Source organism: Alosa pseudoharengus, unplaced genomic scaffold (genome assembly GCF_046254945.1).
Source record: "Alosa pseudoharengus isolate Yale_2024_CS ecotype anadromous, Long Island Sound unplaced genomic scaffold, YU_APseudo_1.1 YU_APseudo_1.1_scf_13, whole genome shotgun sequence".
NCBI classification, from domain to species: domain Eukaryota; kingdom Metazoa; phylum Chordata; class Actinopteri; order Clupeiformes; family Clupeidae; genus Alosa; species Alosa pseudoharengus.
Genome location: NW_027468598.1, coordinates 1,198,807 through 1,209,972, shown reverse-complemented (window position 1 = coordinate 1,209,972; position 11,166 = coordinate 1,198,807). Strand labels below are relative to the sequence as shown.

General features: G+C 38.3%; 1 long non-coding RNA gene across 1 annotated transcript; it reads left to right on the top strand.

The window, feature by feature from the left end:
* Positions 1-6,238: 6,238 nt before the first annotated feature.
* On the top strand, positions 6,239-9,853 carry LOC143121014 (uncharacterized). The gene is made up of 4 exons (XR_012986353.1): positions 6,239-6,305; positions 6,925-6,993; positions 7,116-7,224; positions 9,290-9,853. It is a non-coding gene; the product is annotated as an uncharacterized LOC143121014 (long non-coding RNA).
* Positions 9,854-11,166: the final 1,313 nt, after the last annotated feature.

The following is an 11,166-nucleotide window of genomic DNA, read 5'->3' as shown; positions in this document are numbered from 1 at the left end:
GTCTGATTCTGAAGGAGAATATCTGCCTTTTGGAGAATATGAGCGATCGTCTAGTCACGCTGCCTCTGTGAATGGAGGTGCGTCATTTGCGTCTTTCCGACAGTGTTCACTAAGCATACCGCGCTTATGTTGACCCTCTGCCCAACGTAGCTGAAGGTGCCAGTGGTAAAGGTGATGATAGTGTACGTAATGGACGTAGTAAAGACAGCAGGGGTAGTAAAAATAGGGCTCTGAAGAACTACAAAGTCACCCGCGATAGGAACTGATTTGACCAGGCTACTTTATTGTATAGTAGAATAAGGTTTGTGGTAATAGTAATAGTTTACTATTGTTGGTTTACATGTGACTGTATTCCTGTTCATTTGTTATGTCGGTGAAATGACAAAAAAAGAAAGTAAAACTGCTCAAATATGTTCAACATCTAGTATTTACTGAAATGTGCATAATTCACGGTGGTTACCATCCAGTGACGTCATAATATGCAAATTAGATGAGTAAATTTACCCCCTTCATAAACTTCTGTTCATACTAAATGATTTTCACATTTACAGTAGGACTTTATCTCTGACCACTTGCAAGCCATGGCCTTTTGAAATTTTGATGTACAAATCCAATTTATTCTTTTTAAACCCTGGCGGCTAAAGGGTTAACCTTTGTTGTGGCATCCGTGTTTGTCACACATTCCGATGGCAAAGCACATGAACACTTGCTGTCGGAAAAACAAAGTAGCCATGGGGGCGGTCCTTGTCATTCCGAGGTGCTCTGAATGCACCATCAGTATGCACAAGACCAGTCGCTCCATTGTCTTCATCACGTGTGATGTTAGAGCGACAGGCCTGTAGTCATTAAGCTCACTTGGGTGTGGCTTCTTAGGGGCATGATGTCTTCCACAGTGTTGGGACAAATATGCCACTATGGACGTGCATACCATAGCCTACAACATCTGATGACAATCGATTTATTTGATGTTATAGGCTAGACACTAAAAATGACCGCAGTGTAGATTACACTATCGCTCATAAATGCAGAAGTAATTGTTTTTTAATATAAGCGGTCTTGTGCGTCTCCACGTTTCACGATTGGCCAACGTCATCCCAACACCGAGAACGTGCACAGATCTGAGGGGTATTTCACAAAACCTAGATAAGGGATTAAGCTGGGATTTTTAGGTTATCCTGGATGAATTTAGCCTTGACTTGGTTTCACAAAAGAGATGGCACATAAGTTACCATGGGGATTTATTCTCTGCACCTAGCCTGGTCCCGACCAGGCTAACAGCCAAGCTAAGTTAATTCTAATGGTAATTATGTCGTCTTATTGGTTCAGCTAGCTGTCATTCACATCAGACCTCCGTGCTAATTTTTAAGGAGCTTTATTCCATTTATAAACTATTTGCTAAATGTATTTGCTCGCAAAACAAAACAGATTGTCTGCCTACTACACTCTAAAAACAGATTGGTTAAAAAAACGACTAATATCGTTGGTTAAGCATATATTAGTTAATTTAACAAACATATTGGTAAATATTAAACCAATACATTAGTTATTCATTAAACTAACATCATTAGTTAAGCAAATATTGGTTAATTTAACTAAGACATAGGCTATCCATTAACCAATCTCATTTGTTCATGGATTTTTTTTCTCAACAACCAATTAAATTGGTCAGCACTTTAAGAAAATGAAATAACTAATATTATTAATTATTATAAAATAATAAAATAAAATAATAAATATATTAATTATTAACTAATATTAATATTATTATAAAATAGGCCTAGCCTATATTTGTGAAGCTTCAGGAGTTTTGTCTACACTTTACCTTTGTTAGGCTATATTGAAATTATTACAGAATTTTCTTGATTAGGGTAATGCCCCCTCTGTGAAAGTATAGGCCTATAGGTCCTGTGTACATGGCTGCCATTTCTGCATAGCAGGTTAAAGTGGATGATTTGACTGTTGATTCACATAGACTTATACATAGTTTTCTTAAAGGCGCTCAATGCCTTCAGCCCTTCCCCAGGGGGACCCTGCAGTTTGGACTGTGTCGTGCTCCCATCAAGCCCTTGACTGAAGCGGAGTGGTTCACAAACCAAATAGGCCTAGCCTATATTAAATAGCCTATATTAATTTAGGTCTTAAATTGGCAGATGCACCAGTGCAGTGCATTTTGTGCGGACCATGCCACTTGCTTGAATTGTGTCTTCTATTTGAGGGGAAGTGGACTTTTTTTCATGTGAAGTTGCAGCCTGTATAGGCTAGTCCTAAAAAAGTGTAGGCTATACCCTACCCAGCGGGCTCCTTGATGTCAATTTGATGTCAAGAATTAGTCAAGGCTTTGACCACCATGTTGAGCATAATTTCATACTATTTTAGCTTTACAAGCTGGCTTGCTTGTGATTGTAAAGAGGTCCAACAGGGACATGTAGCCTAGTCACTATAAAACTTGGGTCAATATGATTAATGTTAAATAAGTCAAATTGATCTGAAATTGACGTCACACCATAATATGCGAATCATAATAATCACAATAGTAGTAATAATAGCCCACTAGGCTAATGTTACTATTGTTTGTACACTTCTATCAATCTGTTTAGTAGCCATTTCAATGTAACAGTCTAAAATGGCAACAGTTAATCATTTTCACATAGGCTACAATTATTTTTAACGTTCTTGATAAGCACACGCACACACAGTAATTCCCATCCCCCACCTCTGATTGACATTTCAACTCCAGCCACCAGTGACTTCAACCGTCACTTTTCTGTCATGCAGCTGACTACATGTGTAAGCTGTACAAACTCTGCCTGTCCTTATCATTCAAGGTAAGAATTACAGTACTTTTTATGTCAATTGAAAACGGGAATTTATTAGAAATATAGCTTTTATTGTTTTCATAATGGAATGTTAACCAAATATGTTAGAATTAGCTAGCAATTAGCTAGCGAGCTAACATCGCTAACGTTAACGATGTTAGCTGTGAATGTTAGCTTTTCCAGTAACTAACTTCACCATTATGTGGAATATCTGAAATGATAGTTAATATCATATCTAGCAATAATTCTGTCTGAGATGTCGTTATGAATGTAGAGTTTTAGTTTGAATGAAATATCTGGCACAAGTAGGTTAGCTCTAGCTAACTTAGCTAGCTGCTACATTTAAAGTGTCTGTTACCATGAAGGCTAACATTACAGACACCAGACACAGATGAAAGTTGTTAACGTTACCTTGCTAACTTGGGGTGTGTGTGTGTGTGGGGGGTGGGGGGGTGGGGGGGTACTTGCTCTGAGGCATGTGTTTATTTAACATGCATGTGAGTGTAGTAGTGCTTCAGTGATGGTCTTTTCATGTTCTGTGTGTTTTTCCATTTATTAATCTTAGTCTCCTTCTGTTCCCTCTGTTTACAGACTGTGTGTTATGAGGACTGCTTCCCTGAGAATGCTGAGTGCATTCTGGAATATTCCAAATGTGTGCCACCTCCATACGAACGCCCGCAAGAGAGTTCACTCATCAGGTAGAGACACACACACACATACACGTAGAATCGCATTAGGGCTGTAACGATATGCGATTTGAAACCGAAATCGCGATACTCATATCCACAAACTTGTGTCGTGGTGTGAAAAGGCAGAACCGCGACAAACCCTTTCTAGTGTTTCACACAGCGCTTTGCGGCTTATAAGCAACACACATCTCCCGCTTTACTCAGTGTTGGGGAGTAACGGAATACATGTACCAGCGTTACGTATTCAGAATACAAATTATGAGTAACTGTATTCCGATACAGTTACAAGTTAAATAGTTGGTATTTAGAATACAGTTACATTGTTGAAATCAATGGATTACATGACGATACTTATCTGTTTCATAAGTTTGTTCACTCTCTAAATAAATTAAGGCAACTCCATTTCCCAGAAGCTCCTGAAAGCTATGATGAAATTGTTTACATGTTTAAATCCAAGCTGCCGTCTTGCACTAGCCTCAAAACGCAGCCAGCGCGCATTATGGAAGTGTCATCGGAGACCCTGAAATGACTGTTTGCACAGCAAATTGAGTAAAGTAAGTGGAGGTAACTCCTATTCCTCACTGATCGTGGTTCCTGATGTCTGTTCAAAGGATATTTTCCCAAGTATTAATAGCTCAGGCTACTTCAGCCAATCGGTAACACAGTTTGCTAAGCAATAAGCAAAGCCTAGTTCACGTGTTGATTTAGACCTAGGCTACAATCAAACCAATCTCCAAAATAGGCACTGCATTCTAAGTTTTTTATTCTAACTTAAAATAGCTTTATAGATTATTATGTTTTCTAGATCTACATTTACGTTTTTAAATGAATTATATGGTGCAGCCTCTGAAGAATTATTCTTGCGAGTAGGCCTAGCATATTTTAACGCGCGGTTTTTCATTGTCATTACGTGATCACGTTCATTTTGAGAGCACTGATATACAGTAGCCTAGCCCATAGTGTTTACATTTACAGGTCATTTGCGTTCCACCTGTCATATGCGCCCCTCACATGTAGCCTACTGGGTTGATGCCACCAAAAAATCTCACAGGCACACCTTAATTAGGGTAGACTGAGTACAGTTGAGACATGCGTACAGTTGAGACACCTTAAATATCTTGCTTGCACAGCAAGCCCAAGTTGTGATTTTTGCTATGCACATGCGTATTAGTGCCCTCTTTGATCATGGAAATTTTGAATGACACAAGGATCTCCCATCCAAGGATATTGGCAAAAAATGTTTTCCAAAGTAAGAATTTCACTTCACCATGCACCTTCGACAATGAATAGCTCATTACACTTATGTTGCTGTTAAACGTAACTGGTATCATTACAAACATTATTCTGTGTCCTAAAAACTGGCATATTTTATTGCATTTTGTCATGTAAGGTCGTTGCAAAATCTAGAGAAATGTGTGAGGTGGTCAGCGGGGGACAATTGAGACACACATTGGATCGATCATTTTTGGCTACGCCCTTAAAGTAGCCTATTTATTTGTTTATTTTAATTAGCCTAGTCGCCTGCTGTAGTTTTAATGGTCACCTTGCTATTTTAAAGTTGTATCAGGTAGCTTAGTTTACTCAGGTAGTTAGTTGACTTTACATTCTCCTATGTGGGCCTAACACTTCAGCCATTTGGAACAGAAGAACACACCAGAATAGGCCTGTTTAGTAGTAGGCCTAAGCATGATTTGATGGCTGCATTCCTACACTTATAAAATGCAATTTAATGCGGAAGTAATCTAAGTATTCAGAATACGTTACTCAGATTGAGTAACGTAACGGAATACGTTACAGATTACATTTTTGGGCATGTATTCTGTATTTTGTAACGGAATACGTTTTGAAAGTAACCCTCCCAACACTGGCTTTACTTACCGGTAGCCTACCTTGCCAAAAAATACATAAATAAATCATAATTTCGCACTGCTCATTACTTTTATTGTAGACTATGCTTGCAACTTCCCCCTCTCCTTGCCCTGCTCTCTCTCAATGGACACGCGCGACTCAGCCTGCACAATCCAAATAAAGCATTCACAATCGTGAAAGCATGGATGCATACTGTAAAGACTAACTGACGACTAGGTAATTACTATTAAATTTATGCTCTGCTTAGCATCATTATGCTACACATATTTGTTTGAAACTCTTGCATTCAAGTTGACTGAGCATCCCAATACCAATGTTTCCCAAAAGTGCCTGTCCCAAGGAGAACAAGTATTACCTTGAAACTTAAACACACATGGGGAAACTGAACAGTCCAATCAGTAGACTATGATAAGCTAGCCAACTATGCTACTTTGTTTACAATATTTCCAGGCTTCAACCAGACAGCTGAATTAAAGAGGTAGAGTTGTAATAGAAATAGTAGGCCTAGGCTATAGGCTAATCTGCATAAAGTGTACTGTCATAAACAAATTTAGACAAATTTAGTATTCTCGCTTTTTATATCAGGATACATTTACAGATATCAGGATATATATATACAGATATGTTATGTTATATTATAGTATATTATATTATAATCCTCTGGTGTTCCAAGGTAGGCTATTGCACCCCCCCTTCAAAAAAAAAAAAAGTCGAGGTTCGATCGAACTGTGGGTCAAAAATCGTAATGCAAACCGAATCGTGTGGTTGGTGTATCGTTACAGCCCTAAATCGCAAAAAAGTTTATCCCCTGTTTATGTGTCTGTTGCTATGTGTGCTCCATCAACTGTCTAGGTCAAAGTTGGTCTGTCCTGATGGCACTACCTACTACTTGATGATGTCTAGTAGCCATCGCTGCTGCCTTCAACGCGGTGTAAGTGTTTGTGTTTTGAATATATTTTTTTTCCATGGTGAGGGCTATGGGGTATGTTATTGTGCATGCTCTAATTTGTTTGACATATGTGCTATGTAATGCATTAAAGGTTGTATCAGCGATTTTAGGCCCAAAAAAGGCCCAAACATAAATTATCACATTCATCTAATCTTTCCTAATGATCCGCTAGCTGTCTGCCCCATAAGCAGGCCGTCAAAAAAACCGCGTCTCTGTAGGCAGCCTAGGCTCTGAGATCTGTACACAAAAACAATTGCTACCAACAAGGGTTGGCAAACTCTCAGGCAAAATAAAGTATTTCAACCAATAACCGACAAGATGCGTGTTTAGGAGAGTTTTAATTGAAAGGGAGTGAGGGGGAGGGAGTAGCGAGCTAGCTATCGCTGATACAACCTTTAATACAGAAACTAATCATGATTATTGCAGCTACTTAAAATGGTCTTGAATTTTGCAATTGAGTCACGTTTACCATTGTGTTGGTGGTAATGTGAGCAGTGAATATCTGCCAAACTGATCATAATCATTATTTCAAAAATTGTACAGCAACTCAATTTATTGTACAGCATGCATAATTTGGTTTAATCCTATCTTTTATTGACAGAGTCCTCACAAATAAACTGATATCAAGAATTAACATAGATGGTGATGGTGGCAAGTGTGCCTTCAGAAGGTATTTATAATTTATTTTTGTACACCAGATTGACTTACCTTTCCTTTTTTTTTAATGCTAAGATTTTTATCTTAATCAACAATAACCAGATGTATGACAAATGGTGTTTTATTTTTTTTTAGGTGCCACCCAGCAGTCCCAGCCTGCTTTTGCAAGTCCGATGGGGGATGATCTATGTTAAGGTCCTGTAAGCAAGAAGGCAAGTGCTGCTGCAGGCAATGTTGCGATAAGGTATGATATCACACAGACATACTACTGCTCAGAAGTGTAGGGTCACTGTGAAATGTGACCCTGCAAGGCAAAACCAGTCGTTTTGGTAAAATTTACAAAATTAAGTTAATGTGCTCACATGAACGGCCATTGACTAAGCTTTCCAACGATATGTATATCAAGGGTATGGCAAAAAGTATCGCTAACATAACCGCATCCAAAGTTGGCATGGTTCTCCTATCACAATACGCCAGAAGAAGAGAAAATCACCTTTTTAAGTAAATTGTCACGTGCGATAGTGTGAGGACACAGCAATTATTAGCCTTACGGTAGCGTGACTTTGAAGCGGATGACTGACTATGTCCAGTTTTATCAACCGAGTGAGTGTCTTTTTCTGCCCCCTAGTTAATACCTGGGACGGTCATACGGTGTCACTATAGAATAGAATTAATGTATTTTGGGGGAAGTAAGGGGAGAAGAAGTTCTGTGTACACAGATTGTGTAGGCTATAGGCCCACTTTTAAAATGTGCTACGTTAATGGAAAACTTTTCCTGGTCCGTAAAATGACGCCAGGATATTTCTAAAAGTTTGTGCTTTTGACCGTTAGTGCCCTGAAAGGCAAGTCTTTCACATTCATATTCGGTTACATCTGCCAAGAACGATAGAGAGCTTACACATTGAGTAACGAGTAGCCTAATAAAAGTATATATAAGTACATATAAAGTTTGGGGTACACTTAGAAATGTCCGGTGCTTTTCTTTTGATGAAGAGGATATTTGTGACCCGGCAAGGTGAAACCAGTCGTCTTGCGCACATTGCTATTTTGAGAAAATCCACGATAAACAGACGTACGGGTTAAAATGTTGAATTTCCCATTTTCACATAATTCGACAGTATACAGTCTACACTTTCATATTGTTAACAAATTTCACGGATGAACATACATTTACTGTTAAACCCTGACTTTATTTAGATGAAGATTCAACACATTAGCTTATTCTCTTTGTCCACGCCGCTATAAGGTTTTACGGTATAGCTAAAATTTACTCATTACTCAATGTGTCAGCTCTCTCCATCATTCTTGGCAGATGTAACCGAATATGAATGTGAAAGACTTGCCTTTCAGGGCACGAACGGTCAAAAGCACGAACTTTTAGAAATATCCTGGCGTCATTTTACATTAATTATATTATATAGTGACACCTTATGACCGTCTCAGGTATTAACTAGGGGGCAGAAAAAGACACTCACTCGGTTGATGAAACTGCACATAGTCAGTCATCCGCTTCAAAGTCACGCTACCGTAAGGCTAATACTAGCTGTGCCCTCACACTATCGCACGTGACAATTTACTTAAAAAGGTGATTTTCTCCTGTTCTGGCGTATCGTGACAGGAGAACCACGCCATCTTTGGATGCGGTTATCTTAGTGATACTTTTTGCAATACCATCGATATACATATCGTTGGAAAGCTTAGTTTATGATTGTTCATGTAAGCACAATAACTTAATTTTGTAAATTTTACTAAAGCGACTGGTTTCCCCTTGCAGGGTCACATATTCGTGGTGTGTATATAGTGCACATCTGCATTACTTCTAACTATCGCACCTGACTTCTAAGCTGCTAGTGTGGGGTTGCTTTTATTTGTCACACAAGCTGAGTAGTTTGCATTAAAGGTGCTCTAAGCGATTTTGGGTAACGTCACTTCTGTTGACATTCAAAGGAAACAGAGAGCTAGCTCACCCCTCGCTCCCCCTCCCTCCAATGCAACTGAAACTCTCCTGAACGTGCATCTCATCCGTGGTTGGCTGGAACAATATGTTATGTTTTATGGTCCAGGCTGTTTTTGTTGGCCGTGTTTGGAGCCTGGGCTGTCCAGAGACCGTGCTTTTTTTACAGTGTATTCAGGGGACAGGTAGCTAGTAGATGGTCAGGTGATATTTGTTTTATGTGACAAAAAATGTTTTCGCTTATAAACATCGCTTAGAGCACCTTAATTATATTCATGGACACGGTCAATTGTAATATATGCTTACTTTCTTTCATATTCATGTTTTGTTTTTTTGTTTTTTTCTGTCGCTCCAGCCTGCAACAGATATAGCCGGCCTTCTAAAATCCAAGAATGAGGAATGCCTGAAACAAGGAACAACTCGGCAGTGTATGTGACCGTGTTTACCTGTGTGTGTATGTGAGGGTATACGTGTGAGTATGTATGTGTGTGGGAGTGTATGAGTGGTGGGTGTGTGTGTGTGTACAACTTGTGCTCTGATTGTGCACCAATTTGCTCATGGTTATGTGTTAGCCTGTACACTTTTTGTTTTGTTTTAGGTGGGTGAATATTTATATACAGTATGTATGGGTGTGTGCTGTAATGTATGTGTTTGTGTGTAAATCCGTTGAGTTCATATCAGATGAGGGCAACACCATGCCAGTTTGATCATGGTTATGCGTTTAAATGTATGTGACTACACCTGTATGTATGCTTATGTATATTAGCCTGTATGCTTTTTGTTTCGTTTTAGGTGGGTGAATATGTGTATGGGTGGGTTGTTATGTTGCTGGTTGTCTTTAAACAGTAAACTTGTTTAAAATACCTTAAGTCATTGGTTATTTGTCAAGAAACTATTTAGTTATCAGTTAGTTGGTTAATACAGCATAGTTATATTGGTTAATTTTTCAACTGAGAAAAATTGGTTAAAAATTTAACCAATCTGCTTGACTAATATGTTAGTCGGACACATATTACACGATCTAATGGTTAAAACAACCTAGTTAGATTGGTTAATTTGTCAACTAATGAAAATTGGTTGAAAATTTAACCAATCTACTTGACTAATATGTTAGTCGGACACATATTACACAATCTAATGGTTAAAACAACCTAGTTAGATTGGTTAATTTGTCAACTAATGAAAATTGGTTGAAAATGTAACCAATCTACTTGACTAATATGTTAGTCGGACACATATTACACGATCTAATCGTTAAAACAACCTAGTTAGATTGGTTAATTTGTCAACTAATGAAAATTGGTTGAAAATTTAACCAATCTACTTGACTAATATGTTAGTCGGACACATATTACACGATCTAATGGTTAAAACAACCTAGTTAGATTGGTTAATTTGTCAACTAATGAAAATTGGTTAACATTTAACTAAGTCAGATTTGTCAATTTGACTAATAGTTAGTCGGACACTTAATACACAATCTCATTGGTTAGTGCAACCTAGTGAGATAGGTTAATTTGTCAACTGACGAAAATTGGTTAAAAACTTAACTAAAGTCCAATTTGTCAATCTAACTAATTTGTTATTCGGACACATATTACACGATGACATTGGTTAAAATTGATTGATTTCATGGTTAATCCAACTAATCTGTTTTTAGAGTGTACCATATAGTTATTATTTTAATTGTGATAGCCTTATCATTATTAACATAGGCCTAGGTACTGTTTGTTTGCTTATTTTATTGATAGACGTTTGATGAATAGCCTACTGTAGTTGATTGGAAGTGGAGGGGAAGTTCTCGGAGGTATTTTCAACTATAATATTAAGGTATATCATGCATCTTTGCAGAGGCAAGCGCTTTCTTAATGACGTTGCGTTCCGAGACAAGAAAGCACTCACACGTGGGTTCATACGTACATTTGCATTCAGTTGGTCTACCACGCCTACTCCCGCTGTTTTACAGAAATAGCCATGATTCCCCATTCCAAAAATGACAACTTTACTTCATTGTTAGTCTATATCAAAAGCGGTTGTTCACTTTGTGGGAATGACGCTATTTTCCGCGTCTTTTTTATTCCAACCGTGGGCATTTTGGAGCAGAAACGAGAACGCGCACACATCCTGAATTACTTACACCTGGCTTGACATAGTTGCTCCTACTCATCTTGGATTGGCGTTAGTGAAACGAGTTTAGCTAGGATGACCAGACAACGCTATGTCAAACCTCGC